This window comes from Rattus norvegicus, chromosome 2, assembly GCF_021556685.1.
Source record: "Rattus norvegicus strain SHRSP/BbbUtx chromosome 2, alternate assembly SHRSP_T2T, whole genome shotgun sequence".
Taxonomy (NCBI): Eukaryota; Metazoa; Chordata; class Mammalia; order Rodentia; family Muridae; genus Rattus; species Rattus norvegicus.
The window spans coordinates 110,527,943-110,555,933 of NC_141535.1; the positions used below are offsets into that span (position 1 = coordinate 110,527,943).

General features: G+C 40.9%; 1 pseudogene; it reads left to right on the forward strand.

Annotated features, from left to right (window-relative positions):
• Cul2-ps1 (cullin 2, pseudogene 1) overlaps nt 1-26,891 on the forward strand; it is a 45,840-nt pseudogene extending 18,949 nt beyond the window's left edge.
• The last annotated feature ends 1,100 nt before the right edge of the window (nt 26,892-27,991 follow it).

Here is a 27,991-nt window from a genome sequence, read left to right on the forward strand (position 1 = left end):
TGTCTTAGAAGGGAAAACAAGCTGTCTGCCAGAAGAGCTCTCCCTCCGAAGCCCACAGGCAGGACCCCACTTTTTCTCCACTGACTATCCAAGGAGAGACCCACTGGGCGCTCTCAGGGTGCAGGAGCCCTAGGACAGGACCCTTCCTGCCTCCATCTGCACCCAGAGCTAGGACTGTCCCACAGCTCTAGGACCAAAAACCTGCCCACAGAGAGCTGGTTTGCTAGGAATGCTCTCACTCCTAAGATCACAGGCTCAGAGGCTCACAGGCCCACAGGCAGAACAAGCTCCAGTCAGAGAGAACAAGACCAACTAACATGAGAGATAATCAGATGGTGAGGCAAGAACGAGAACCTAAGCAATAGAAACCAAGACTACTTAACATCATCAGAGCCCAGTTCTTCCACAGCAAATTCTGGATATCCTAAAACAACCACAATGGAAAAGCAAGATTTGGATTTAAAATCACATCTCATGATGATAAAAAGGACTTTAAGAATGACATAAATAACTCCCTTAAAGAAATATAGGACAACACAGGCCCGCAGCAGCTCTCTGCTCCCAGACCCGGTGAGAGAGAGACCCAACCGCCTGGTCAGGTGGGCACTCCTGAGGCTGCAGAGCGGAAGAGACCACCAACTCTGCTCACCCCTGCCCACATCCCTGGCCCAAGAGGAAACTGTATAAGGCCTCTGGGCTCCCGTGGGGGAGGGCCCAGGAGCGGCAGGACCCCTGTCCCTGAGACACCGCCGGAACCTGAAAGAAACAGACCGGATAAACAGTTCTCTGCACCCAAATCCCGTGGGAGGGAGAGCTAAACCTTCAGAGAGGCAGACAAGCCTGGGAAACCAGAAGTGACTGCTCCCTGCACACACATCTCGGATGCCAGAGGAAAAAGCCAAAGACCATCTGGAACCCTGGTGCACTGAAGCTCCCGGAAGGGGCGGCACAGGTCTTCCTGGTTGCTGCCGCTGCAGAGAGCCCGTGGGGAGCACCCCACGAGCGAACCTGAGCCTCGGGACCACAGGTAAGACCAAATTTTCTGCTGCAAGAAAGCTGCCTGGTGAGCTTGGGACACAGGAAAGCAGAATTTCTCTGGGACCGGGCACGTTCTGTGTTTACCGGAAGTCACACACCCGCGGATCCCGGCCCGCAGCAGCTCTCTGCTCCCAGACCCGGTGAGAGAGAGACCCAACCGCCTGGTCAGGTGGGCACTCCTGAGGCTGCAGAGCGGAAGAGACCACCAACTCTGCTCACCCCTGCCCACATCCCTGGCCCAAGAGGAAACTGTATAAGGCCTCTGGGCTCCCGTGGGGAAGGGCCCAGGAGCGGCAGGACCCCTGTGCCTGAGACACCGCCGGAACCTGAAAGAAACAGACCGGATAAACAGTTCTCTGCACCCATATCCCGTAGGAGGGAGAGCTAAACCTTCAGAGAGGCAGACAAGCCTGGGAAACCAGAAGTGACTGCTCCCTGCACACACATCTCGGACGCCAGAGGAAAAAGCCAAAGACCATCTGGAACCCTGGTGCATTGAAGGTCCCGGAAGGGGCGGCACAGGTCTTCCTGGTTGCTGCCGCTGCAGAGAGCCCGTGGGCAGCACCCCACGAGCGAACCTGAGCCTCGGGACCACAGGTAAGCCCAAATTTTCTGCTGCAAGAAAGCTGCCTGGTGAACTCAAGACACAGGCCCACAGGAACAGCTGAAGACCTGTAGAGAGGAAAAACTACACGCCCGAAAGCAGAACACTCTGTCCCCATAACTGACTGAAAGAGAGGAAAACAGGTCTACAGCACTCCTGTCACACAGGCTTATAGGACAGTCTAGCCACTGTCAGAAATAGCAGAACAAAGTAACACTAGAGATAATCTGATGGCGAGAGGCAAGCGCAGGAACCCAAGCAACAGAAACCAAGACTACATGCCATCACCGGAGCCCAATTATCCCACCAAAACAAACATGGAATATCCAAACACACCAGAAAAGCAAGATCTAGTTACAAAATCATATTTGATCATGATGCTGGAGGACTTCAAGAAAGACATGAACACACTTAGGGAAGCACAGGAAAACATTAATAAACAAGTAAAAGCCTACAGAGAGGAATCGCAAAAATCCCTGAAAGAATTCCAGGAAAACACAATCAAACAGTTGAAGGAATTAAAAATGGAAATAGAAGCAATCAAGAAAGGACACATGGAAACAACCCTGGATATAGAAAACCAAAAGAAGAGACAAGGAGCTGTAGATACAAGCCTCACCAACAGAATTCAAGAGATGGAAGAGAGAATCTCAGGAGCAGAAGATTCCATAGAAATCATTGACTCAACTGTCAAAGATAATGTAAAGCGGAAAAAGCTACTGGTCCAAAACATACAGGAAATCCAGGACTCAATGAGAAGACCAAACCTAAGGATAATAGGTATAGAAGAGAGTGAAGACTCCCAGCTCAAAGGACCAGTAAATATCTTCAACAAAATCATAGAAGAAAACTTCCCTAACCTAAAAAAAGAGATACCCATAGACATACAAGAAGCCTACAGAACTCCAAATAGATTGGACCAGAAAAGAAACACCTCCCGTCACATAATTGTCAAAACACCAAACGCACAAAATAAAGAAAGAATATTAAAAGCAGTAAGGGAAAAAGGTCAAGTAACATATAAAGGCAGACCTATCAGAATCACACCAGACTTCTCGCCAGAAACTATGAAGGCCAGAAGATCCTGGACTGATGTCATACAGACCCTAAGAGAACACAAATGCCAGCCCAGGTTACTGTACCAGCAAAACTCTCAATTAACATTGATGGAGATACCAAGATATTCCATGACAAAACCAAATTTACACAATATCTTTCTACAAATCCAGCACTACAAAGGATAATAAATGGTAAAGCCCAACATAAGGAGGCAAGCTATACCCTAGAAGAAGCAAGAAACTAATCGTCTTGGCAACAAAACAAAGAGAATGAAAGCACACAAACATAACCTCACATCCAAATATGAATATAAAGGGAAGCAATAATCACTATTCCTTAATATCTCTCAATATCAATGGCCTCAACTCCCCAATAAAAAGACATAGATTAACAAACTGGATACGCAATGAGGACCCTGCATTCTGCTGCCTACAGGAAACACACCTCAGAGACAAAGACAGACACTACCTCAGAGTGAAAGGCTGGAAAACAACGTTCCAAGCAAATGGTCAGAAGAAGCAAGCTGGAGTAGCCATTCTAATATCAAATAAAATCAATTTCCAACTAAAAGTCATCAAAAAAGATAAGGAAGGACACTTCATATTCATCAAAGGAAAAATCCACCAAGATGAACTCTCAATCCTAAATATCTATGCCCCAAATACAAGGGCACCTACATACGTAAAAGAAACCTTACTAAAGCTCAAAACACACATTGCACCTCACACAATAATAGTGGGAGACTTCAACACCCCACTCTCATCAATGGACAGATCATGGAAACAGAAATTAAACAGTGATGTCGACAGACTAAGAGAAGTCATGAGCCAAATGGACTTAACGGATATTTATAGAACATTCTATCCTAAAGCAAAAGGATATACCTTCTTCTCAGCTCCTCATGGTACTTTCTCCAAAATTGACCATATAATTGGTCAAAAAACGGGCCTCAACAGGTACAGAAAGATAGAGATAATCCCATGCATGCTATCGGACCACCACGGCCTAAAACTGGTCTTCAATAACAATAAGGGAAGAATGCCCACATATACGTGGAAATTGAACAATGCTCTACTCAATGATAACCTGGTCAAGGAAGAAATAAAGAAAGAAATTAAAAACTTTTTAGAATTTAATGAAAATGAAGATACAACATACCCAAACTTATGGGACACAATGAAAGCTGTGCTAAGAGGAAAAGTCATAGCGCTGAGTGCCTGCAGAAAGAAACAGGAAAGAGCATATGTCAGCAGCTTGACAGCACACCTAAAAGCTCTAGAAAAAAAAGAAGCAAATACACCCAGGAGGAGTAGAAGGCAGGAAATAATCAAACTCAGAGCTGAAATCAACCAAGTAGAAACAAAAAGGACCATAGAAAGAATCAACAGAACCAAAAGTTGGTTCTTTGAGAAAATCAACAAGATAGATAAACCGTTAGCCAGACTAACGAGAGGACACAGAGAGTGCGTCCAAATTAACAAAATTAGAAATGAAAAGGGAGACATAACTACAGATTCAGAGGAAATTCAAAAAATCATCAGATCTTACTATAAAAACCTATATTCAACAAAATTTGAAAATCTTCAGGAAATGGACAATTTCCTAGACAGATACCAGGTATCGAAGTTAAATCAGGAACAGATAAACCAGTTAAACAACCCCATAACTCCTAAGGAAATAGAAGCAGTCATTAAAGGTCTTCCAACCAAAAAGAGCCCAGGTCCAGACGGGTTTAGTGCAGAATTCTATCAAACCTTCATAGAAGACCTCATACCAATATTATCCAAACTATTCCACAAAATTGAAACAGATGGAGCACTACCGAATTCCTTGTACGAAGCCACAATTACTCTTATACCTAAACCACACAAAGACACAACAAAGAAAGAGAACTTCAGACCAATTTCCCTTATGAATATCGACGCAAAAATACTCAATAACATTCTGGCAAACCGAATTCAAGAGCACATCAAAACAATCATCCACCATGATCAAGTAGGCTTCATCCCAGGCATGCAGGGATGGTTTAATATACGGACAACCATCAACGTGATCCATCATATAAACAAACTGAAAGAACAAAACCACATGATCATTTCATTAGATGCTGAGAAAGCATTTGACAAAATTCAACACCCCTTCATGATAAAAGTCCTGGAAAGAATAGGAATTCAAGGCCCATACCTAAACATAGTAAAAGCCATATACAGCAAACCAGTTGCTAACATTAAACTAAATGGAGAGAAACTCGAAGCAATCCCACTAAAATCAGGGACTAGACAAGGCTGCCCACTCTCTCCCTACTTATTCAATATAGTTCTTGAAATTCTAGCCAGAGCAATCAGACAACAAAAGGAGATCAAGGGGATACAGATCGGAAAAGAAGAAGTCAAAATATCACTATTTGCAGATGACATGATAGTATATTTAAGTGATCCCAAAAGTTCCACCAGAGAACTACTAAAGCTGATAAACAACTTCAGCAAAGTGGCTGGGTATAAAATTAACTCAAATAAATCAGTTGCCTTCCTCTATACAAAAGAGAAACAAGCCGAGAAAGAAATTAGGGAAACGACACCCTTCATAATAGACCCAAATAATATAAAGTACCTCGGTGTGACTTTAACCAAGCAAGTAAAAGATCTGTACAATAAGAACTTCAAGACACTGAGGAAAGAAATTGAAGAAGACCTCAGAAGATGGAAAGATCTCCCATGCTCATGGATTGGCAGGATTAATATAGTAAAAATGGCCATTTTACCAAAAGCAATCTACAGATTCAATGCAATCCCCATCAAAATACCAATCCAATTCTTCAAAGAGTTAGACAGAACAATTTGCAAATTCATCTGGTATAACAAAAAACCCAGGATAGCTAAAGCTATCCTCAACAATAAAAGGACTTCAGGGGGAATCACTATCCCTGAACTCAAGCAGTATTACAGAGCAATAGTGATAAAAACTGCATAGTATTGGTACAGAGACAGACAGATAGACCAATGGAATAGAATTGAAGACCCAGAAATGAACCCACACACGTAAGGGCACTTGATTTTTGACAAAGGAGCCAAAACCATCCAATGGAAAAAAGATAGCATTTTCAGCAAATGGTGCTGGTTCAACTGGAGGGCAACATGTAGAAGAATGCACATCGATCCATGCTTATCACCCTGTACAAAGCTTAAGTCCAAGTGGATCAAGGACCTCCACATCAAACCAGACACACTCAAATGAATAGAAGAAAAACTAGGGAAGCATCTGGAACACATGGGCACTGGAAAAAATTTCCTGAACAAAACACCAATGGCTTATGCTCTAAGATCAAGAATCGACAAATGGGATCTCATAAAACTGCAAAGCTTCTGTAAGGCAAAGGACACGGTGGTTAGGACAAAACGGCAACCAACAGATTGGGAAAAGATCTTTACCAATCCTACAACAGATAGAGGCCTTATATCCAAAATATACAAAGAACTCAAGAAGTTAGACCGCAGGGAAACAAATAACCCTATTAAAAAATGGGGTTCAGAGCTAAACAAAGAATTCACAGCTGAGGAATGCCGAATGGCTGAGAAACACCTAAAGAAATGTTCAACATCTTTAGTCATAAGGGAAATGCAAATCAAAACAACCCTGAGATTTCACCTCACACCAGTGAGAATGGCTAAGATCAAAAACTCAGGTGACAGCAGATGCTGGCGAGGATGTGGAGAAAGAGGAACACTCCTCCATTGTTGGTGGGATTGCAGACTGGTAAAACCATTCTGGAAATCAGTCTGGAGGTTCCTCAGAAAATTGGACATTGAACTGCCTGAGGATCCAGCTATACCTCTCTTGGGCATATACCCAAAAGATGCCTCAACATATAAAAGAGACACGTGCTCCACTATGTTCATCGCAGCCTTATTTATAATAGCCAGAAAATGGAAAGAACCGAGATGCCCTTCAACAGAGGAATGGATACAGAAAATGTGGTACATCTACACAATGGAATATTACTCAGCTATCAAAAACAACGAGTCTATGAAATTCGTAGGCAAATGGTTGGAACTGGAAAATATCATCCTGAGTGAGCTAACCCAATCACAGAATTACATACATGGTATGCACTCATTGATAAGTGGCTATTAGCCCAAATGCTTGAATTACCCTAGATCCCTAGAACAAACGAAACTCAAGACAGATGATCAAAATGTGAATGCTTCACTCCTTCTTTAAATGAGGAAAAAGAATACCCTTGGCTGGGAAGGGAGAGGCAAAGATTAAAACAGAGACTGAAGGAACACCCATTCAGAGCCTGCCCCACAGGTGGCCCATACATATACAGGCACCCAATTGGACAAGATGGATGAAGCAAAGAAGTGCAGACCGACAGGAGCCGGATGTAGATCACTCCTGAGAGACACAGCCAGAATACAGCAAATACAGAGGCGAATGCCAGCAGCAAACCACTGAGCTGAGAATAGGTCCCCCGTTGAAGGAATCAGAGAAAGAACTGGAAGAGCTTGAAGGGGCTCGAGACCCCAAAAGTACAACAATGTCAAGCAACCAGAGCTTCCAGGGACTAAGCCACTACCTAAAGACTATATATGGACTGACCCTGGACTCTGACCCCATAGGTAGCAATGAATATCCTAGTAAGAGCACCAGTGGAAGGGGAAGCCCTGGGTCCTGCTAAGACTGAACCCCCAGTGAACTAGACTATGGGGGGAGGGCGGCAATGGGGGGAGGGTTGGGAGGGGAACACCCATAAGGAAGGGGAGGGGGGAGGGGGATTTTGCCCGGAAACCGGGAAAGGGAATAACACTTGAAATGTATATAAGAAATACTCAAGTTAATAAAAAAAAATAAATAAATAAAAAAAAAGAAATACAGGACAACACAGGTAAACAAGTGGGAGCCCTTAAACAGGAAACACAAAAATCCCCTTAAGAGTTACAGGAAAACACAACCAAACAGGTGAAGGAATTGAACAAAATCATCCAGGATCTAAAAATGGAAATAGAAAGAATAAAGAAATCACATAGAGAGATAACCCTGGAGATAGAAAACCTTGGAAACAGATGAGGAGTCATAAACACAAGAATCACCAACATAATACAAAAGATAGAAGAGAGAATCTCCAGGGCATATGATACCATAGAAAACATTGACACAACAGTCAAAGAAAATGCAAAAAGCTCCTAACCTAAAACATCCAGGAAATCCAAGACACAATGAGAAGATCAAGCCTAAGGATAATAGGTATAGAAGAGAGTGAAGACTCCCAACTTAAAGGGCCAGTAAATTTCTTCAACAAAATTGTAGAAGAAAACTTCTCTAACCTAAAGAAAGAAATGCCCATAAACATACAAGAAACCTACAGAATTCCAAATAGATTGGACCAGAAAAGAATTTCTTCCTGTCACATATTAGTCAAAACACCAAATAAACAAAACAAAGAAAGAATATTAAAAGCAGTAAGGGAAAAAGGTCAAGTGACATATAAAGGCAGACCTATCATAATTACACCAGACTCCTCACCAGAGACTATGAAAGCCAGAAGATCCTAGACAGATGTCATACAGATCCTAAGAGAATACAATATAGGTTACTATATCCACCAAAACTCTCAATTAACATAGATAGGAATCATGGAAAGAGAGGCCCTTGGTACTCTCAAGGCTGGATGCCCCAGTATAGAGAGAGGAATGTCAGGGCAGGGAGGTTGGAGGGAGTGGGTGGGTAGGTAAGGGATCACCCTCATAGAAGCATTGGGAGGGGGATGGGATTGAGAGTTTCTAGAGGTGAAACTGGAAAAGGGGGTAACAATATAAATAGACAAAGCCAATAAAAGAAAAAAAAGGTTTAAAAAAAGTTAGAACTGACAATAACCTGAGTCTATACAGATCATTTGTTTTGAGTGATACATGAAAATTTCGACAAACATTGAACTCACATATTCTAACTTTTTTATATTTGTTGATTATATGCGATAAGACTATGGGCAACCAACATTTTATCTATGTACACAATAACCAACATATTAACATGATTCTCATGAAAGTCCATTTTGTTTCATCTGCAAACATTCCCTCCACCTAGCTTTACAGTTACTACTTCCCTGTGTTGATATCTATGGTTTGAATGCTTATCAGAAGAAATATAAAATCAAAAGTTAGGCACATTGGCTTTCCATAAGCAGCCAGTAAACAAAAGCATACACTTTTCAGTAATCGCATTATAAAACCCTTGAGTTATTGTTTTCCCCTGACATCACTCATGTAAGTAAATTTATAACCATCATAAAGAAAATTAACAAAAAGTACCTTCATAATTTATGGTCTAATAGCTATTAAAACATGTCATAAAGGGGTTATGTACATGAGAATGTTGATGCACGATTTTTCAAAAAGCACCGAGGCCAATGCATTTTCAGAATGGAGTTATCAATTACCAATAAGGATATATTTCATTTCATCACCCTACCTGCAAGTAGATGGTTTAGACAACAGCTAAACATGCAGAAATTTGCCATGTTGGAAGAAAAACTGGAAAAGTGGCAACCTTTGCATAAATGTCTTTATTTGAATTCAGTCGGGAAAGAAGCTATAGTTGTTAAGGGAAAATACACGAGACAGCACATGGTTGGCTGTGTAACAAACCTAGACAATGCCAGCTATTCAAATAACAGCTTTGAAAACATATTAAAAAGCAACAAAAAAAATGTTTTCCTCCTTTGAAAACCACCTAGACTACACTTTCCTTCTAACAGCGGTAGATGTGCTGCCAACAGGAAGGGAAGCTTTGTCTATTCTCCTCTGCGTACAGGCTCTCAGTTGATGTATAAAATATTTTGGGATACAAAAGAGAAGAGACTCCAAATTACCAGGGTGCCTTCTCTCCAAGTTATGGTTTCCTTCTACTTTGTTTTGTAGTCTGCCAAAGTTATCATTCTCTTGGCAGAGACAAGGCAACCTTTTTTTGAAATTGTCTCAGAAAGATGATTAATACTTCTAGAAGCCTCTGTTACCTGGCAATGTAGATCAAGTGATTTTCTTATTACTCTTAATCAATGAGAGGAACTGACATTTGGAATGTGTGTGTGTGTGTGTGTGTGTGTGTGTGTGTGTGTGTGTGTGTGTGTGTGTACAAACAGGCAAAAAACTTTTCCCCTATAATAAAAAAGTAAAGATATTTCGAATATGTTGGAAGCGAATCCTGGTTTGTTGGAAGGGGCCAAGTTTTATAATCCACACATTGTCACTGTTCCATTTGTTTGGCTCAGAGTCTTGAATGCATTTCTTTTTTGAAAATAGTTTATTTTAATTTTTAATTATGTACATACGTCGAGAAGGGGCTCATGCACATGAATGCCATGCCCAGAGAGGCAAGAAGAGGGCATTGGGTGCCCCTGGAGCTAGAGCTAAAATCAGTCTGCAGTGGGGTGCAGGGGAAATAGAACTACAATCCTCAACAAGAGCTGTATCATCTCTTATCCACTGAACCATCTCTCCAGATCCTCAAATGCATTTCTGGAATGGAGACAGCAGTAAATTACTTTGTGTCTTTGAAGACCGCGCACGTTCTATATCACTAAGGCATTCCTCCTTTCTCTCCACATCTTAATCCTTGTTCTTAACATGTTCTCTCTGTACCACACCCTCACTATGGGATGGACAAAAACAGCAATAAACTAGAGCTTGCCTGCTAGTGTCACTTGCTACTGAGTCAGCTCCATCAAATGTTTAAGCATTGCCATCACCAAACTCTAGGTCTGCTTGGAAGCAGTGAGTGAAAAGGCAGCCATACACTGGTACATTCTGTGTAGTATAACTTCTCATGGTAGGGACGCCTGACCCATGCTTCCAAAGAAAGGGGATTTACAATACAATGATTAATAGAGGGCAATCAACCAACTTCATATTGGCATAGGGGAAAATGACAGGTGAACTATTTCTAGGAGGAGACCTGTGAAATGGGCCAGAAAAACAAAGAAAAGGATTGGTGTAACTGTAGAGTCATTTTGAACGACTTGAGCACTTAGAAGTGTGGAGAGAGCAAGAGGAAGAGAGTATCAGAGTCATAGTGAGCAAGGCTCTACAAGTCCCATGAAAAAGTTTGACATCACACTAACAGGCCATGAGAAGGCACCGAGATGCATTAATACAGGTGAACAAATGTGAGTGACTTAAAGATCTCTTTGGTTTCAGCAAGGAAACTGATTTAGGATAATTCATTATGTGATGAAAGTCACCATGGAGGCACCAGAGGTGGTGATAGATGGAAAATAACTAACTTTAAAGAGCTAAATGCAAAAGAACTGAGAGTGAATTTCCATTCCTGAAATGAACAGCCCCCTGGGTATCTACAAAGCCGAACGAGTGCTACCTCCATACCTACCCGCCCAAAGGAGCTTAAACTCTTGAGATGTGAGAAGAACTTCAACAACACTTTCCTTAAGTAAAGTTCCACTATCCTTATTATTAATGAAGATTCCAAAGTACAAGAAGTTCAACAAAACTGTAATTTGAATGACTCCCAGGGAAGCAAACGGAGACTTGCGAACTCTTCTTTTTCTTGCCCCCTTGATTTTGAGTCACAGAATCTCCTCCAGAATTACATCTTAGTGGTTTCAGACTTTTCTGGGGTAATACTTGGGCCTTCTGTGTCCTCCTCGGATTTACTTGAAAAGTAAAGATGTGGCAAACAGTTTAATAACTTTAAATACACTCCAGAATTTATAGAAATTCTCTTCTTTGGTTGGCTCAGTAAGATGCCATTGATAGTACTAACTTAAGGTCTCAAGGGCATCTGAGAAACTTCAGGTAAAAGATGATGCTTCTTTGTTTGGAGTAAGATAAAAATGGATTTATCTGAGAGGATAAAAGTGAAGAAATATGGACAAATTATGAAAAGAACCGAGGACAGATACAGGAGTAACTACTGTGTGGTGGAAGGACAGAAACAGCCCACAGATATATGGAAAAAATGAGGTGTACTTTCCTCTAAAAGGGTTTACTGTGGGCTAATCAGAAGCACAAGCCTTTCCTTTTCCTGGTCCACAGGGTACTTCAGGAAGTTGCACACAGACATGCTACATAACGATGGCAGTTGATCTTGGTTGTGGAAATTATCCAGGTGTTCGGTTGTGTTAAGAAGCAGCTTTAGAAGCTGGAGATATGGTGATGATGATCATGTGTCTCTGAAGATTCCGGATGGGTTTTCATTTGTGTAGACTGCAGAGCGCTGCTCTCTTAAAGGGAGAGGCCTGAGGTGATGGCTCAGACCACAAGGGTTTGCCATGCAGCTGTGAGGACCTGACTTTGAATTCTCAGCACCTACATGATAAATGACATGACATCACAATCTATAATACCATTGCTGAGGGTACTGAGGTAGACAGATCCCTGGAGTTTGCCAGACAGCCTATTGAGATAAGTGTGTAAACTCCAGGTTCAATGAGAGACACTGACTCAGAAAATAGGGTGGAAAGTGATTAAGGAAAGGAAGATACTCAATGTAAAAATACCTGGCCTCCACAAATTAGATCACATATAGATGTGGATCCACAGGCAGATGTGTATGCACACGTGCGCACACACACACACACACACACACACACACACACAGAGGGGGGGGTTAGATGAATAAAAGGCCTCTTAGCCCCCATGCATCATCATGCTTTGTCAACAAGTCTTATTTTGGTTAACCAAGTTTGTAAGGTAATGAGCTCTGAAATCTCTTGTTGACATTACTTAGTGATCACTGGTTCGATCAACTGAAATATGAGAGCGTTTATCCTCCAACTTTGCATATTATTCATAATGCATGCTATTACATTTCCAGGCTAACTAATAATTTCCTGTCAACCAGTGCTTTTTTCATGAAAATTATATTTCATTTCTTTTTTAAAACAAAAATGCAAAACGTCAGAAATATAGAGCACGCGGCCCATATGACCGCCTCAAAATTGCAAGTATAAAGCAATATTGATACAGCTTCTTGGAAGAACATGTTAGTTTATCTACAATATTGATGAAGCAGTAGAACACATAAAATATTAAAAGCTGATCTAACGTACTGTTACAAAAAGCAGTAAGTTTCACAGCCCTTTCCTGCACACTGGACCAACAGGTTATCTTTGAGCATTAAGATGAGGACATGGAAATAAACCCATACTGCTGACAATATACTCAGCACTAAGCAGCTCGGAGAACTTTAAACATCTCTAAGTCTCTGTTTCCGTATGGAAAAGTGATGAATTAAATGTAACTATCTTTAAATACTTTCACTTATAATGTAGGTGTTATGCGCTTTTACTTATCGTTTGACAATGTTATACATGAACACAATGTATTTTGAATTATAACAACCATGTACCCCTTCTAGCTACTCCCAGACCTTCACCCTATACCACCTTCCATCATTCCAAATTTATTCCAAATTCTTGTCATCTCCTCATTCATCTTAGTATAATTCTTCGTGTTGTGGTAACTCCCAACCATAAAATTATTTTTCGTTGCTACTTCATAGCTGTAATTTCACTATGGTTATGTAAATATCTGATATGCAGATGGTCTTAGACAACCCCTGTGAAAGGGTCACTCAACTCCAAGAGATTGAGAGCCACTGCTCTAGGCCATCTCAGGAGACACAGAATCTGTTGGGATCATTATGGGACCTTTGTAAGGCTGTTTGTTGGCATGGAGATCTGCAACAATCTAAGCTATTTGTTTTGACATTATCTGCAGACAATGATAATGGAAAGTACTATAAACACAATTAAAATGCTTTCTCCTTCTCCCTCATCACAGATTATGAAAAGTGTCTCTTTCTTCTTTTGTACTGAAATTCATCTTCTACCCTGTCAGTCAAACCTATCCTTGATGCCTACACACATACCACAAATTCCTCCCACTAGATAAATAAAAAGTATTTTGGAACAATAAGCAGATAATGAAGATGTGCCTGATATTCATACGATAGGGGATGACTTCATTCCCTCTCTACATAACAAGGTCAGTCAGAGCTGAATTCATACTTTTTTATTGTCCTTTTTAATGTAATCCATTGTTAGAAAACAGGTATAAGCCCTACAGCTGAAAAATACAAAAGAGTCCTTGAGACATATCCGTTCTCCTTAAGGAAGATCTGAGTAGCACACAATCTTACTCTGCATACATGGTACATTTTGAAATGTCAAGCTACCTTTTTAAAAATTTTTTAGATCTTATGCATAAAAATATATCAGTGACTGTAACTAAATGAAAGGTTTAGAGTCAATGCTTTCTTTCATTCTCTACCCCTGTCAGAGAAGGTCTAGAAGTAGATGTAACATTCAGAGGAAGAGGCATGTCAAGGGAAAGAAGCAAGCGTTGCTGAGGAAAAGAGTTTGCGCAGCTGCTGAAAGGAACATGAGAACTACCCCTCACACTGAACCTTTTAGTTCTTTAGAGAATGATTTCCTCTTCAGTTTCTCCTTCCTCCTTCCTTCTTCCTTCTTCCTTCTTCCTCCTTTCTCCTCCTCCTCCTCCTCCTCCTCCTCCTCCTCCTCCTCCTCCTCCTCCTCCTCCTCCTCCTCCTCCTCTTTCTCCTCCTTTTTTTTCTGGATTCCAACAGTGAAAACAGTCGGGGCCATTGTTACTGCAGTTTTCCCTCTACAAAACAGCAATCAGTGCCTACTGGTCAGTAAAAGGTGCTGAGATGAATTGCTCTGGAGACAGTTTCAGGGAACAGCATCTAATTTATTGCACATGAATATATATATATATATATATATATATATATATATATATATATATTCCCAAAATTCGACCACCGATGCTGGCATTAACCATTTTCTTCATCCAATAGCTTTAGTTTAAATTCATACAAAAAGAGGAAATTGTAATTTTGGTTAAGATGAAGATATATAATGAGTCTAATTTTTCTTGAAGAAAATACAATGCATTAGAAAATTATATAATGGGATTCAGCATAAGAAAAGTGATAATTTGTGTGAAAACAAACAAAAACCTTAACTTTCCAGCCTTTAGTAGTTTCTGACCCACAGAACAGGGTTCTGGGATCTGCTGAGGTGAAGATGGTGGGAGGAACTTGTAAGCAAATGACCTTGGTTTGTGGAGTGGATGTGGGTGGGCTTATAGAAAAGGGCAGTCATCGGGGCTAATGGATATGAGTACCAGACTGTGATCCCATACAGAGCGATGCCTCATTACTCATGATTCCCTTAATAAAGCATTCACAGTTACAAGAGTTAAATAAAACAAATATTAAATAAGGGGTCTTCTGGTCTTACCAACAGTGCTTAAAAACAAGGGCAGAATTATATCCTAATTATTTACCATCCTTCTTATGTTGCATGTAACAATTATGAATACAATCTGTGCTATTGCCAGGTACTCTCTGGCCACAGGCCTCCCCGCCACCATGGCTATCCCCTTGTGATGTTCCACATAACTGCTCAAGGGTTGCTTGCCACTGAACTGCTGTTTTCTTGGTCATCCATCCCCTGTGGCTAGATGCTGCCAAATAGCCCAGCACTCCCAAAGTCAGCAGCTAGAGGCTAGCTGAGGTGCACTCTAGCCAACACACTTTCTGCCTCAGTTACCTTTCCCTTGGAGCTCAGTTGAGTTGCCTGAAATGGAAAACACCAATCTTAGTTTAGAATCAACAGGTAACACAATCTCTGAATGCGGGATCTATCCTCCTAAACTCATTAACTATTCTGTTAGAAATCTTCTGGTGGTGGATTCTGGTGAATTTCACCATTAGATCTAACAGTCCCTGGCCTACATTTTGCCTGCATTTGCTCCCCTAGCTGTCCAAAAGGAAGTGACCACCTCCTGTATTCCTTCTTCTCCTCTCTCTCTCTCTCTCTCTCTCTCTCTCTCTCTCTCTCTCTCTCTCTCTCTCTCCTCTCTCTCTCTCCTCTTTCTCTCTCTCCCTCTCTCTCCTCTCTCTCTCTCTCTCTCTCTCTCTCTCTCTCTCTCTCTCTCTCTCTCTCTCTCTCTTCTCTAGGACTCAGAAGACTTGCCTCCTGGTCGCCTAGTGATTGGCCTCTTATGATCTTTATTATTCAGTTAATTAGTAGAGAATTCTACTACATTCCTATAGAGTCTGAAAGTAAAAACGGGAATATATATGTGTAAATCCAAGAATATTGACCCAGCATGATGCCTCGTATCTGTTATAACAATATTTGGGAGGCTAAAGTAGGAGGTTAGTAAAGTCAAAGGGAGTCTTGATTAGAAAGGGTAATCCTGACCACAGAGCAAAACGAAACATACAACAATGTGTTTTGTGTTTTGTGTTTTAAATGTGTTAAAAATACTCTAAGATTATGCAGCATGCAGCAAAGTATTCTTCACATTAGTCAAGCATTCAAAAGCAGAAAAATACATGAGGAGAGAATAATTATACAATAGAAACAGACTTTTCAAAAAAAGGTGATACTGTAATTTATGAACAAAAACTAAAATAAAATCTATTATGATTATAGTTTAAATTTTTCAGGATGTTGAAAACTTTTCAGAAGGCTGAACAGATTGCAGCAGATAAGGAATAAACACTCATACACATGTACACACATACAGACACATACACATTCCAAACATATATGCACACACATTCACAACCCTTTAGAACCTGTTAAGTGTTTAGTTTCAGACACCAGGACAAGGAGCTAAAGTGCATATTTTACATACCAGCACAGATCTGGTCTCCAGGTTCTCCAGCATCCCCTCAGTCCTTACCTGGCATACCCTGCCTGCAACCCTGAACTTTTTCTTTCCCTCTCTCTCTCTATCTTTACTTCTCTCTTCTCTTGCTCTCTCTGGATATATAGTCCTTTTCTCTCTCCCTCTTTCTCCCTTTCCATGGCAACTTCCCTGGTCCCTGTTCTGGATTGGTTCTAACGCTTTGAATTATTCTAGCCTCCAAAATTAGGAACCTGCACGTCTAAACGCTGCAAATCCATGTGCCCTATTGGTTTTTGATCAACCAACAAAGAGCCAATGGCCAATGGCTGGGCAGGCAGACTAAGGCAAGCCCTTTGGATTTGGGTGGGCTAGAAACTGGAAGAAAGGAAGGAAAATTGCCATAATTTGGAGGGAGACTGATCAGATTTAGAGCTGCAGAAGGAAAATCATCCTTCTGAGATGAGGTGAGAAGAAATATAGCCCCTTGGGCAGCAAAGATCAGGGAGCCACCCAGAAGGATCCAGAGCAACAAAGATAAAATATAGAATTAGAGGGCGTTTAAAATGGACTGCACCCTGGCCAGGAAGCTACTACTGTAGTCGTCTTACTAAATAGACATGTCTTCAAGCTATCTTCTGTACAACTGTGATATACCCATATATCAGTTCTGCCTTCCACTGTAGCCAGAGAACCTTCCCTCTGCTGTGGTCAAGAGTTAGTGAAAAGACTGCAGATAGAACTGCCATTGAGCACCTTCATGTAAGTCCATGACTGAGGCACAGATCCTAAGATCTCTATAAGATCTGTCTAGTGTTTGTGCCTGACAGGATATTTTAAGAATTACTGAACCCTGAAATGTTTAATTGAGGCTATGAAATGTCATGTCCTGGATCAGTTTCATATCTGAGGAATGGAAGATCATCCTGCCCCTTGTTAGTGCTTTTTTTTTTTTATTAACTTGAGTATTTCTTATATACATTTCAAGTGTTATTCCCTTTCCCGGTTTCCGGGCAAACATCCCCCTCCCCCCTCCCTTTCCTTATGGGTGTTCCCCTCCCAACCCTCCCCCCATTGCCGCCCTCCCCCCATAGTCTAGTTCACTGGGGGTTCAGTCTTAGCAGGACCCAGGTCTTCCCCTTCCACTGGTGCTCTTACTAGGATATTCATTGCTACCTATGGGGTCAGAGTCCAGGGTCAGTCCATGTATAGTCTTTAGGTAGTGACTTAGTCCCTGGAAGCTCTGGTTGCTTGACATTGTTGTACTTTTGGGGTCTCGAGCCCCTTCAAGCTCTTCCAGTTCTTTCTCTGATTCCTTCAACGGGGGCCTATTCTCAGTTCAGTGGTTTGCTGCTGGCATTCGCCTCTGTATTTGCTGTATTCTGGCTGTGTCTCTCAGGAGCGATCTACATCCGGTTCCTGTAGGCCTGCACTTCTTTGCTTCGTCCATCTTCTCTAATTGGGTGGCTGTATATGTATGGGTCATATGTGGGGCAGGCTCTGAATGGGTGTTCCTTCAGTCTCTGTTTTAATCTTTGCCTCTCCCTTCCCTGCCAAGGGTATTCTTTTTCCTCATTTAAAGAAGGAGTGAAGCGTTCACATTTTGATCATCCGTCTTGAGTTTCGTTTGTTCTAGGGATCTAGGGTAATTCAAGCATTTGGGCTAATAGCCACTTATCAATGAGTGCATACCATGTATGTCTTTCTGTGAATGGGTTAGCTCACTCAGGATGATATTTTCCAGTTCCAACCATTTGCCTACGAATTTCATAAACTCGTTGTTTTTGATAGCTGAGTAATATTCCATTGTGTAGATGTACCACATTTTCTGTATCCATTCCTCTGTTGAAGGGCATCTGGGTTCTTTCCAGTTTCTGGCTATTATAAATAAGGCTGCGATGAACATAGTGGAGCACGTGTCTCTTTTGTATGTTGAGGAATCTTTTGGGTATATGCCCAAGAGAGGTATAGCTGGATCCTCAGGCAGTTCAATGTCCAATTTTCTGAGGAACCTCCAGACTGATTTCCAGAATGGTTGTACCAGTCTGCAATCCCACCAACAATGGAGGAGTGTTCCTCTTTCTCCACATCCTCGCCAGCATCTGCTGTCACCTGAGTTTTTGATCTTAGCCATTCTCACTGGTGTGAGGTGAAATCTCAGGGTTGTTTTGATTTGCATTTCCCTTATGACTAAAGATGTTGAACATTTCTTTAGGTGTTTCTCAGCCATTCGGCATTCCTCAGCTGTGAATTCTTTGTTTAGCTCTGAACCCCATTTTTTAATAGGGTTATTTGTTTCCCTGCGGTCTAACTTCTTGAGTTCTTTGTATATTTTGGATATAAGGCCTCTATCTGTTGTAGGATTGGTAAAGATCTTTTCCCAATCTGTTGGTTGCCGTTTTGTCCTAACCACAGTGTCCTTTGCCTTACAGAAGCTTTGCAGTTTTATGAGATCCCATTTGTCGATTCTTGATCTTAGAGCGTAAGCCATTGGTGTTTTGTTCAGGAAATTTTTTCCAGTGCCCATGTGTTCCAGATGCTTCCCTAGTTTTTCTTCTATTAGTTTAAGTGTGTCTGGTTTGATGTGGAGGTCCTTGATCCACTTGGACTTAAGCTTTGTACAGGGTGATAAGCATGGATCGATCTGCATTCTTCTACATGTTGCCCTCCAGTTGAACCATATTTATCTTTTTTCCTCTATGTTTCTTTCTTCCATTATTTCTTTCTCTTTCTTCTGGTCTCTTCTCTCTGTTTTTGTCTTCACAAGCCTAACTATTCTAGCATCCTTGGCTAAGATGTCTCTGTATTTCTACCAGATCATTTTGCCAGATCATTATGATTTCAATTTTGTGTTCACTTTCCCATTCCTTATATATAGGTAGTGAATTGGCTTTTCTGTATTTATCTTATATACTATACTTTATATTTTCTAGAACTGTTTTTAGATATAGTTTTATTTCCTATTTTTTGTCCTCTACATCCTTTATTTCCTACCTTTGTCTTAAATGGTTTGAAGTGCTGGGCTGATGGAATGGTAAAAGCACGTGAGAAAGCAACTCTGCCTTGGTCTTGAGCACGGAGAGGAAGTGTTCAATCTTTGATCAGACACTTGGCTTTTCTTTTCTTTGTTTTGGTAGAGATTCTTTTTACCTTTCTATGTGTATGAAGTGTGTGTGTGTGTGTGCGTGTGTGTGTGTGTGTGTTTGTGTGTGTGTGTCTGTGTGTCTGTGTCTGTGTCTGTATAGATAGATAGATAGATAGATAGATAGATAGATAGATAGATGATAGAAATATATGTGTGTGAGTGTTTGTGTGTGTAGTGTATAGCACAGAGAGTATGTGGAGATCATAGGACAAACGTGTATGTCACTCCTCGCTCTCTACCTAGTTTAAGGCAAACTCTGTCCTTTCCCATTGCATATCAAAGTCTAACTGCCCCTGGTCCTCCAGGGGTTCTCCTCCTACCTTTATCTCCCTCCAGGAGTGATTACAGATGTGTACCACTGTGTCCAGCCTTATACAGATCTGGGGGTTTGAACTTAGACCCTCAAGCTTATAGGGCAAGTACTTTATTATACACCGAGCCATCTCTCCAGCCCTATTTTTGTGGATATTGTTTTGGAAGTTTCTGTCTGACATTCCTGAATATTTTGTAGTGTGTTTCATTGGCAGATTTTTCATCTAAGAAATAAATTCCATTGTTGATTATGTATAAAAAAAAAAAGAATTAGAGGGCATTAAGCCAGGATTGCAGGAGGAAAATGCAGGAGGATTAGAACTGCCCAGCCTTTGAGTTAGCCAAGGCATTTAAAAAAAAATGTTGATAGAAAAGTGAGTTAAGATACATGGGAGGAAAGAAAATGTTTCACATTTCTTCCCCTCAATATGCTATTGCTGTATGCTTTAGAAGATTCTTGTAAGCTTCAGGGAATCCACTCAAATCTGCCTCCCACAGGAAAAAAAAATGGACTCCAGAGAAGTACTGTCAATCAATAGGTTTTTTCCCTATCCTACCTTCCTTGTCCTGAGGGTTGAATTTATTCCTCTTTCCCTGGTCCTGGGTCCCCCATCCCTCCAGCAACTACCAAGACCATAGGTCTAAATGTTTTAAATATATACCCAAGGAAAAAAAGAGCATCTCCCTAAATTCCTTAACTTTATCTTCTGCCTTTAATACACACACACACACACACACACACACACACACTCTCTCTCTCTCTCTCTCTTTCTCTCTCCCTCTCTCTCTCTCTCTCTCTCTCTCACACACACACACACACACACACACACACACACACACACACACACACACACACGTTCTAGCATCCTGCTAAGTCCAGATATTTCCATAGAACCTGCATACAGGACAGTTCCAAAGCAGTGTTCTGGTCCAGCCTCACCGACTGCTTCAACTGGCCCTGTACCTTCCCATCCCCAGATGTTCTCATGACCTGGACAGCAGAGAAACAGCCAGCTCTTCTCAGGCTTGGCCCACATTTCAGCTTTTTGCCCAACCCCCATAATGATGCCCCAGTGCCAACAGGGAGCACTGACAGATGCTCACATTGCTCCTTATTCATTTATTATCAACAGAAAGGGTTTTTTTGAAGAATAGTATAGACACTGGCAATACAGACCAGCTGTATCTTGGCCTTCCCTGTTATAAATTCAAATGAAACCATGGATTTATAGAGGTGTTTCCAAGGTATTTTCTACTTGTGGCTCTTTTACTCCTGAGGAAAATTTTAAGTGGCCCCAGTTATATGATTGGGCAAAGAAAACATTCCTGATAATAAATCAGTAAATGAAATTTAAAGAAAAAAGGAATTTATAAGAAAATAATGCTTTGATATGTGGGTATTTATAGATTTACCATGTATTGAGGATAAAAGCAAGGATAATGAGATGATGTGCTGATTTTTACTTTAAAAATTAAATCTTTTCAAAATCGTATCATACTTAAAATCTCCATACATTGTCAACATTGGGTTTTCAGTAAGTGCCACCATCTTTGTTCCTCTGTGCTCTGTTTTATCACCCCTGAGACTCCCACTTCCTGCTTTGTTCTAGGCAATTTCAGTTCTATCTCCATTTAATAAATAGAAGCATGATTATGCATGTTTACAAACTCTAGGAACAAATAAGAGAAAAGATGCCAATTTGTAATTCTTCTGGGGACTGCCTTTGAATGTTCAATATGGGGAATAGGTAGCAGAGGAAAAGGTCTTTCTCTCTGACCTCTGGATGTGCTGTTGTTTTAAAAAGATAACACATTCTTCCCTTTTCTTGCCAGTTCCTCACTTCACTAAGTCATTTGAGCATTTATTTATGCCAGGAGGAATATGTTCATTGATCCATTTGCATCATTTATGACATTCTTCCCAGAATGAGCAAAACATCTTTATGTTAGATTGAACACACGTTGCATGGCTTAAGAGTAATCTTCAAGCACCCAGTTGTATTACATTGCAGCTGGACTGCTGACCCTGACCTCTGGCATGCAAAGAATGAAGAAAGAGAAGTCCTACAGATGCTGAACAGTTTCAAAATTTTTGTTTGACTCACCTGACAAATATTTTAATAGTTCACTTGAAAGGAAAGATTTTTCTGCATTTCAGTCTGTTCGTTGCTGTGACGTGTTTTCCCCCTTTGTCACTGAGGCTTCATCTTTCTCTCATGACATCACTGTAAGGATTTGACCTGAGACAGCAAAACATAGTTATAACATGTACATGTGCATGCATTTTGAACTGCTGTAACTACTTAGATTAGCAATTATTTTTGTGCTGTTTTTGTAACACTTACCTTACACCTTAAAAAAAAAACACCTTAAGTTCCAGTATTTATCTTTTCATGCTTTTGAGAAACTACTTCCCGGTATGAATGTAATAAGAAATATCAGCCTTCATGCTGTTATATTCTCCTTGTCTCTTTTCTCTTTCTGACTATGTGTGCATATGTGTGCATATGAGAGGCTATAATGGGCTAAATAGCCCATTAACGAATCTACAGCTGAGAGAGGAAGTAGTACAATAGGCAGTATCTTTGCAGAAAAAAAAATGCACAGCTGAGATAGCAGGGCTCATTGAAACAAAGAAGCAAAATGGAGACCATTGGTATCAGAAATACTGCCAGGAACTACTGTGGTTCCCAGAAGCAGTGACTTCTTTGAGGACTAAGGCTACAAATGCCCACATGTACTAGAGAATCCCAGTGAAATGGGATGGGGTTCCACATCCCTTACTACCTGAGAAGTGGCTGTTGTTGAGCTTCTTCAACAAAGAAGCTAAATTTCAAATACAAGCCTGTCCCAAGAATTCTTCCTCACCCCAGTGTACCCTGGCGCTGCCAGACCCACCTATGCCTCAAGAACTAGGGTCATTCCTATAGCAAGTTATATATTCCCATCTCTGACATCAAGTCATCACTGGTCACATCTACTCTGTCATCAGTTCAGCCATATCAATAGCAAGAACCTGCCCAGATACAAGATGCCCAGATACCTTTCATCCCGTAAACATCTGCATGTTTGTTCTCTCATCCATGGCTGCTTATGAATAGCTAGGGCTTGCATATTGTTAAAAGTTTGATGGCAGACGTGCCTGTGCTTCACGCAGGAATGCTATCGCTTATTAGATCCCAAACCGTAGTTCTTCCATTGATGCCCATGTGTTAGCCTCTGCTTTATAACCACAGCAGCCCCACCAGGTAGGCTCAATTTCTAAAGGATTCTCCACAGCACAACTACTGGAGTGGAGGAAGAAACAGCAGCAAAATCATAATAGCCACCTCCATGAAAGACTGTAGGAAACCTATAATAGCCACAAGGTATATTAAAGTATCCCATCAATCTATTAACATTAATATTTGCTGTGAGATATACAATCACTATAAACAAGATCCTTATTAACTCCAGAACTCCTGCACCTCATTGATGCTAGAAACTTTGCACATATTGCTCACATGGAAAGGTGTTTCTGCAGAGAATGTACCCTATGAAGTCTGAAAGAAGTGGCTTTTATAAAGACTGTGTAAGTATTGGTGTAAAGCAGTGAGAAACACAAAAGCCAAGGGATACATACACCACCCAAAGAATAAAATAGTTCTTTTTATTCAACCTAAAAAAAAATGGAAAAACTACCTAACAAAGAACAGAAAATACTGTCCTCAGGGAAATTCACAAACTTGGAGAAAACACAATCCTATTTCCAAAGTATTTGCAATCATATATATGGATTACAGTTTGTCACAGCTCTATTGTACTGTTTCAAATGAAAATGGACCACATATACATTGGAGCTCCTGTAAGATCATCACAAGGAGTGCTGTGAGCTGGAAGGAGAGGTGGCAGCCACTGGCCACCCTCTGAGCTGATAGCTTTGTCCTTCCCTACAATCAAAGCTGTGGTTATGTTGGAATATGTAGAGAGAGAAACATGGAAAGACCATGTCTCCAATATCTATGATGTATATGTGGCTTATGCAGAGCTACTTAGAGAAAAACTTTATGTAGTAACAAACTTTTTGGAAAATCACATTCAGAATGTACAAAAGAGTTCTGGATTCTGAATAACAAGTGCTTGTTACGTATCATAGGTATTGGGAAGAAGACAGCAAGGGCACCAACTCTGTGTACTGCTCATACATACATACATACATACATACATACATACATACATACATACACACACACACACACACACACACACACACACACACACACACACACACCATTACCCAGTTTATTTAAAAGAATGAATTGAAGGAAGCTGATCTCTATGGCTATAGTAGAATAGATATGAATGAATGCCTTATGAAAACAGGAGAGCTAGCATAGGTAATATGGAGAAAGTTAATCATTGAATCCCTTCAAAGCATCCTCATCCTCATCTTGTCCGCACCAAGAAATTAAAAAGGATCATATTGAGAAGACCCAAACCAAAAGTAATCTGTGCAATTATTAACTCCTTTTGTTCATGTTGAACAGTATAAGAAAAAAAATTCTCTTAAACTTTTTTCATTTTTTATTGAATATTTTCTTCATCTATGTTTCAAATATTATCCCCCTTCCCAGTTTCCACTTCTGAAATCCCCTATACCATCCCCCAACCCCTGCCTCCATGAGATTGCTCCCCACCCACCTACTCCCTCCTGCCTTCCTGCCCTTTCATTCCCCTACACTGGGGCATCAAGCCTTCACAGGACCAAGGGCCTCTTCCCCCACTGATGCATGACAAGGCCATTCTCTGCTACATATGTGACTGGAGCCATGGGTCACTCCATGTGTACTCTTCGGTTTGGTCCCTGGGAGCTCTGGGGTGTCTGGTTGGTTGATATTGTCGTTCTTCCTATAGGGTTGCAAATTCCTTCAACTACCTCGGCCCTTTCTCTAATTCCTTCACTGGGGATCCTGTTCTCAGTTCAATGGTTGGCTGTGAACATCCACCTCCTGAATTTGTCACACTCTGGCAGAGCCTTTCAGGAGACAGCTATACAGGCTTATGTCAGCATGCACCTCTTGACATCCCCAATAGTGACTGGGTTTGGTGACTCCATGTGTGATGGTTCCCCTGTGTGGCAGTCTCTGGATGGCCTTTCCTTCAGTCTTTGCTCCACAGTCTGTCTCCATATTTCTTCTTGTGATTATTTTGTTCTGCCTTCTAAGAAGTACTGAAGCATCCACACTTTGGTCTTTTTTCTTGAGCTTCATGTGGTCTGTAAATTGTATCTTCGCTATTCTGAGCTTTTGGGCTAATATCCACTTATCAGTGATTACATACCATGTGTGTTCTTTTGCAACTGAGTTACCTCACTCTGGATGATATTTTCTAGTTCTATCCATTTGACTAAGAATTTCATGAAGTCATTATTTTTAATAACTGAGTAGTGCTCCATTAATTTTTACCAGGAAATCTTTGTGTCTCCCTTTCAGACTGGAACAGGAGAATACTACCAGCAAAAAGCTGCAGATTTATTATAAGAGTCAAATTACTCATTGTGTGGAAATGGTTCTAGGTAGATAAATAAATGAAAAAATAGAACATTGAAAATATTTGCAACCACAGTCATATATTAAATGAGCCACGAGTGTCAGCAATGGATGGTAGCAGACCTCTGACAATTCTCCCACTCAGACTGCCACATGGATGTTAGCAGACCACTGATAATTCTCACAGTCAGAGGACCACATGTCATTTGGCTAGAGAGGTGTAGCATGTCAAATGTGTATGCATTACTCTGTGCCATATCAACTGGTTTACCTCATATGAATCAAAAACCACAGAATCACATCCAGGATGAGGGCCTTAGAGACACCATTAACCATACTCAGAAACAAATGCAAACATAACTGTTTGTGGAATCTGTTTTGACAGTACATGGTAAATTTCTTCGATTTATCAACACTGTTCTGAATGGTGATCAGCATTTTCTGAGTGCTTTTGATAAGGCCCTTACATCTGTTGTAAATCACAGAGAGCCCAAGTTTGTTTGCAAAGCATCTGAAGTGCTTGCTAAGTACAATGATAACATGCCCAAGAGGTTAGCAAAGGGGAGGACCAAAGAATGAGGTGGAAGACAATCTCAGCAGCTTTGTGGCTGTTCTCAAATACACCAGTGACAAAGACAGTTTCTTAAGAAGCCATGATCAATAGATGAAGCAAAGCCCGTGGTTTTGAATCTACCAGCAAGCTACATCAGATATGCACAGGCATGAGAGTCAGTGCTGATCTCAACAATAAGTTCAATCGTTTCATCAGAAACCAAGACACAGTGATAGATTTGAGGATTCATTTCCCGATATACGTCCCTCTGGCTGGTGCACAGCTTCTCACTTAGGCACCTTCATTCACATTTGCAATCCCCCAAGAGTTGGGAAAAGGTGTACAGATGTTTGATTTGTTTTCCAGCCAGCATTTCAGGGGAAGGAAACTGACATAGTTACGTTATCTCCTGGCAGGTGAAGTTAAAATGAAGTATTTGGGAAAACTGTATGTATCTATGGTTACGACCTACCAGATGCAGTTCTTCTTGCCTTCAGCAACAGTAAACCTGTCAGCTATAAAGAACTTCGAGGCAGCTCCCAGATGAATGAAAAGGCTGACCAAAACAATCAAATCATTACTTGATGTGGAAGTGATTAACCATGATTCAGACAAGGAAGATACTGATGCAGAGCCTTCCCTACCATTAAATGTAAGCTTCAGCAGTAAGAGAACATAATTTAAAATTACTACATCAATGCAGAAGGATACACCACAGAACTGGAACAGACTAGATGTGCTATAGATGAGGACCAGGAACTATATTTTTAAACTGCTATTCTTTGCATTGTGAAAGCACTCAAGGTACTTCTTCCGAATGCCCTCATTCAATAATACAGGAAAGAGCCAATTTCAATCCCAGTAAAAGCATGATTAAGAACTGCAAGAAGTTCTGAGAGACGAGCAGTACACTGAGCACTGCCAAGCATCTACAGATGAATACAGAAATGTGTGTACAGTTTACATCACTTGACACCTTCTCCCTATGCAGGTTCACACCACACACAGGTCATTGCCATCCCCATTTGGTGAGCTCCTGTGGGAGAAAGCATGCCCATGTCTCCATACTTCAGTAGTCCAGCAGCCCCTACTTTTCCATTGTTTACCACATCACCAGTGCCATGTCATGAGCATCAGAGAAAATCCCTATGGGTATTTCAAGCTCATGCCATTACAACGTTTCTTAAAACTGTATTTAAAAAAATGACAGAAGAATTGCTGAAATGTGGAATTTGTTTCGGCGCCACGATTCCCCACCCCCCCATGCATTTACAGTTTGTGTGTGTGTGTGTGTGTGTGTGTGTGTGCACATGCATTGTATCTTAAAGAACATAAAATAAAACTTAAATATTGTATTGTGGCTGATAACCTAATAATTATATCTATGTGAAAATAAAAAGCATGATGTTGCTGCTTGTCAAAGAAACAAAAAGATTGTCATAGGGACAGAAGTTCTCATAGTTTAAGAAGTAGAAGAAAGAGAAAAAGAACAAAAAATGTACAGTGAAAGGTTTGGTTGAGATTTGTGGACACTATTCAACTTCTTCAAAAATGTGAAACTATCACCTTTAACACAAAACGGTTTTCACCACCACAGTGGAAGGTTTACAATGCATCATCTGCTTAGGAGGAACCCCACATGGAGCAATGAGATACAAACCAAGTAGCATACCATAGACATATTTAGTAAAGTCATAAAAAGCGCTGGATCTAGAAACGAAGAAGAGTGGCTGCTGAACTCCGGCATCACTAAATCAATATTTATACTTCAGACAAATTTCAGAGAACCATGGTGTTGACCTGGTCTGGCTGCTTTGAGAAGCATGTGTCATAGGTAGTTTTAGATTAGACTCCATGGCTCCTGGGTGATAATGTGTCTTGCAGTTCTCTCAGGCAGTGAAGCATCCTTGCTACTTTGTGTTTCTCTTATGATCCTTGGTTAATCAAGAAAGCATGGAAGCTTGACAGGACTATTGTTCTTAGACCTTAACCTTGTGTACCCTGTAAAGTTGGCAAACATCATTGTATCATGTCAACTACGAATGTATCACTCCTGACAATTGCCACTATATT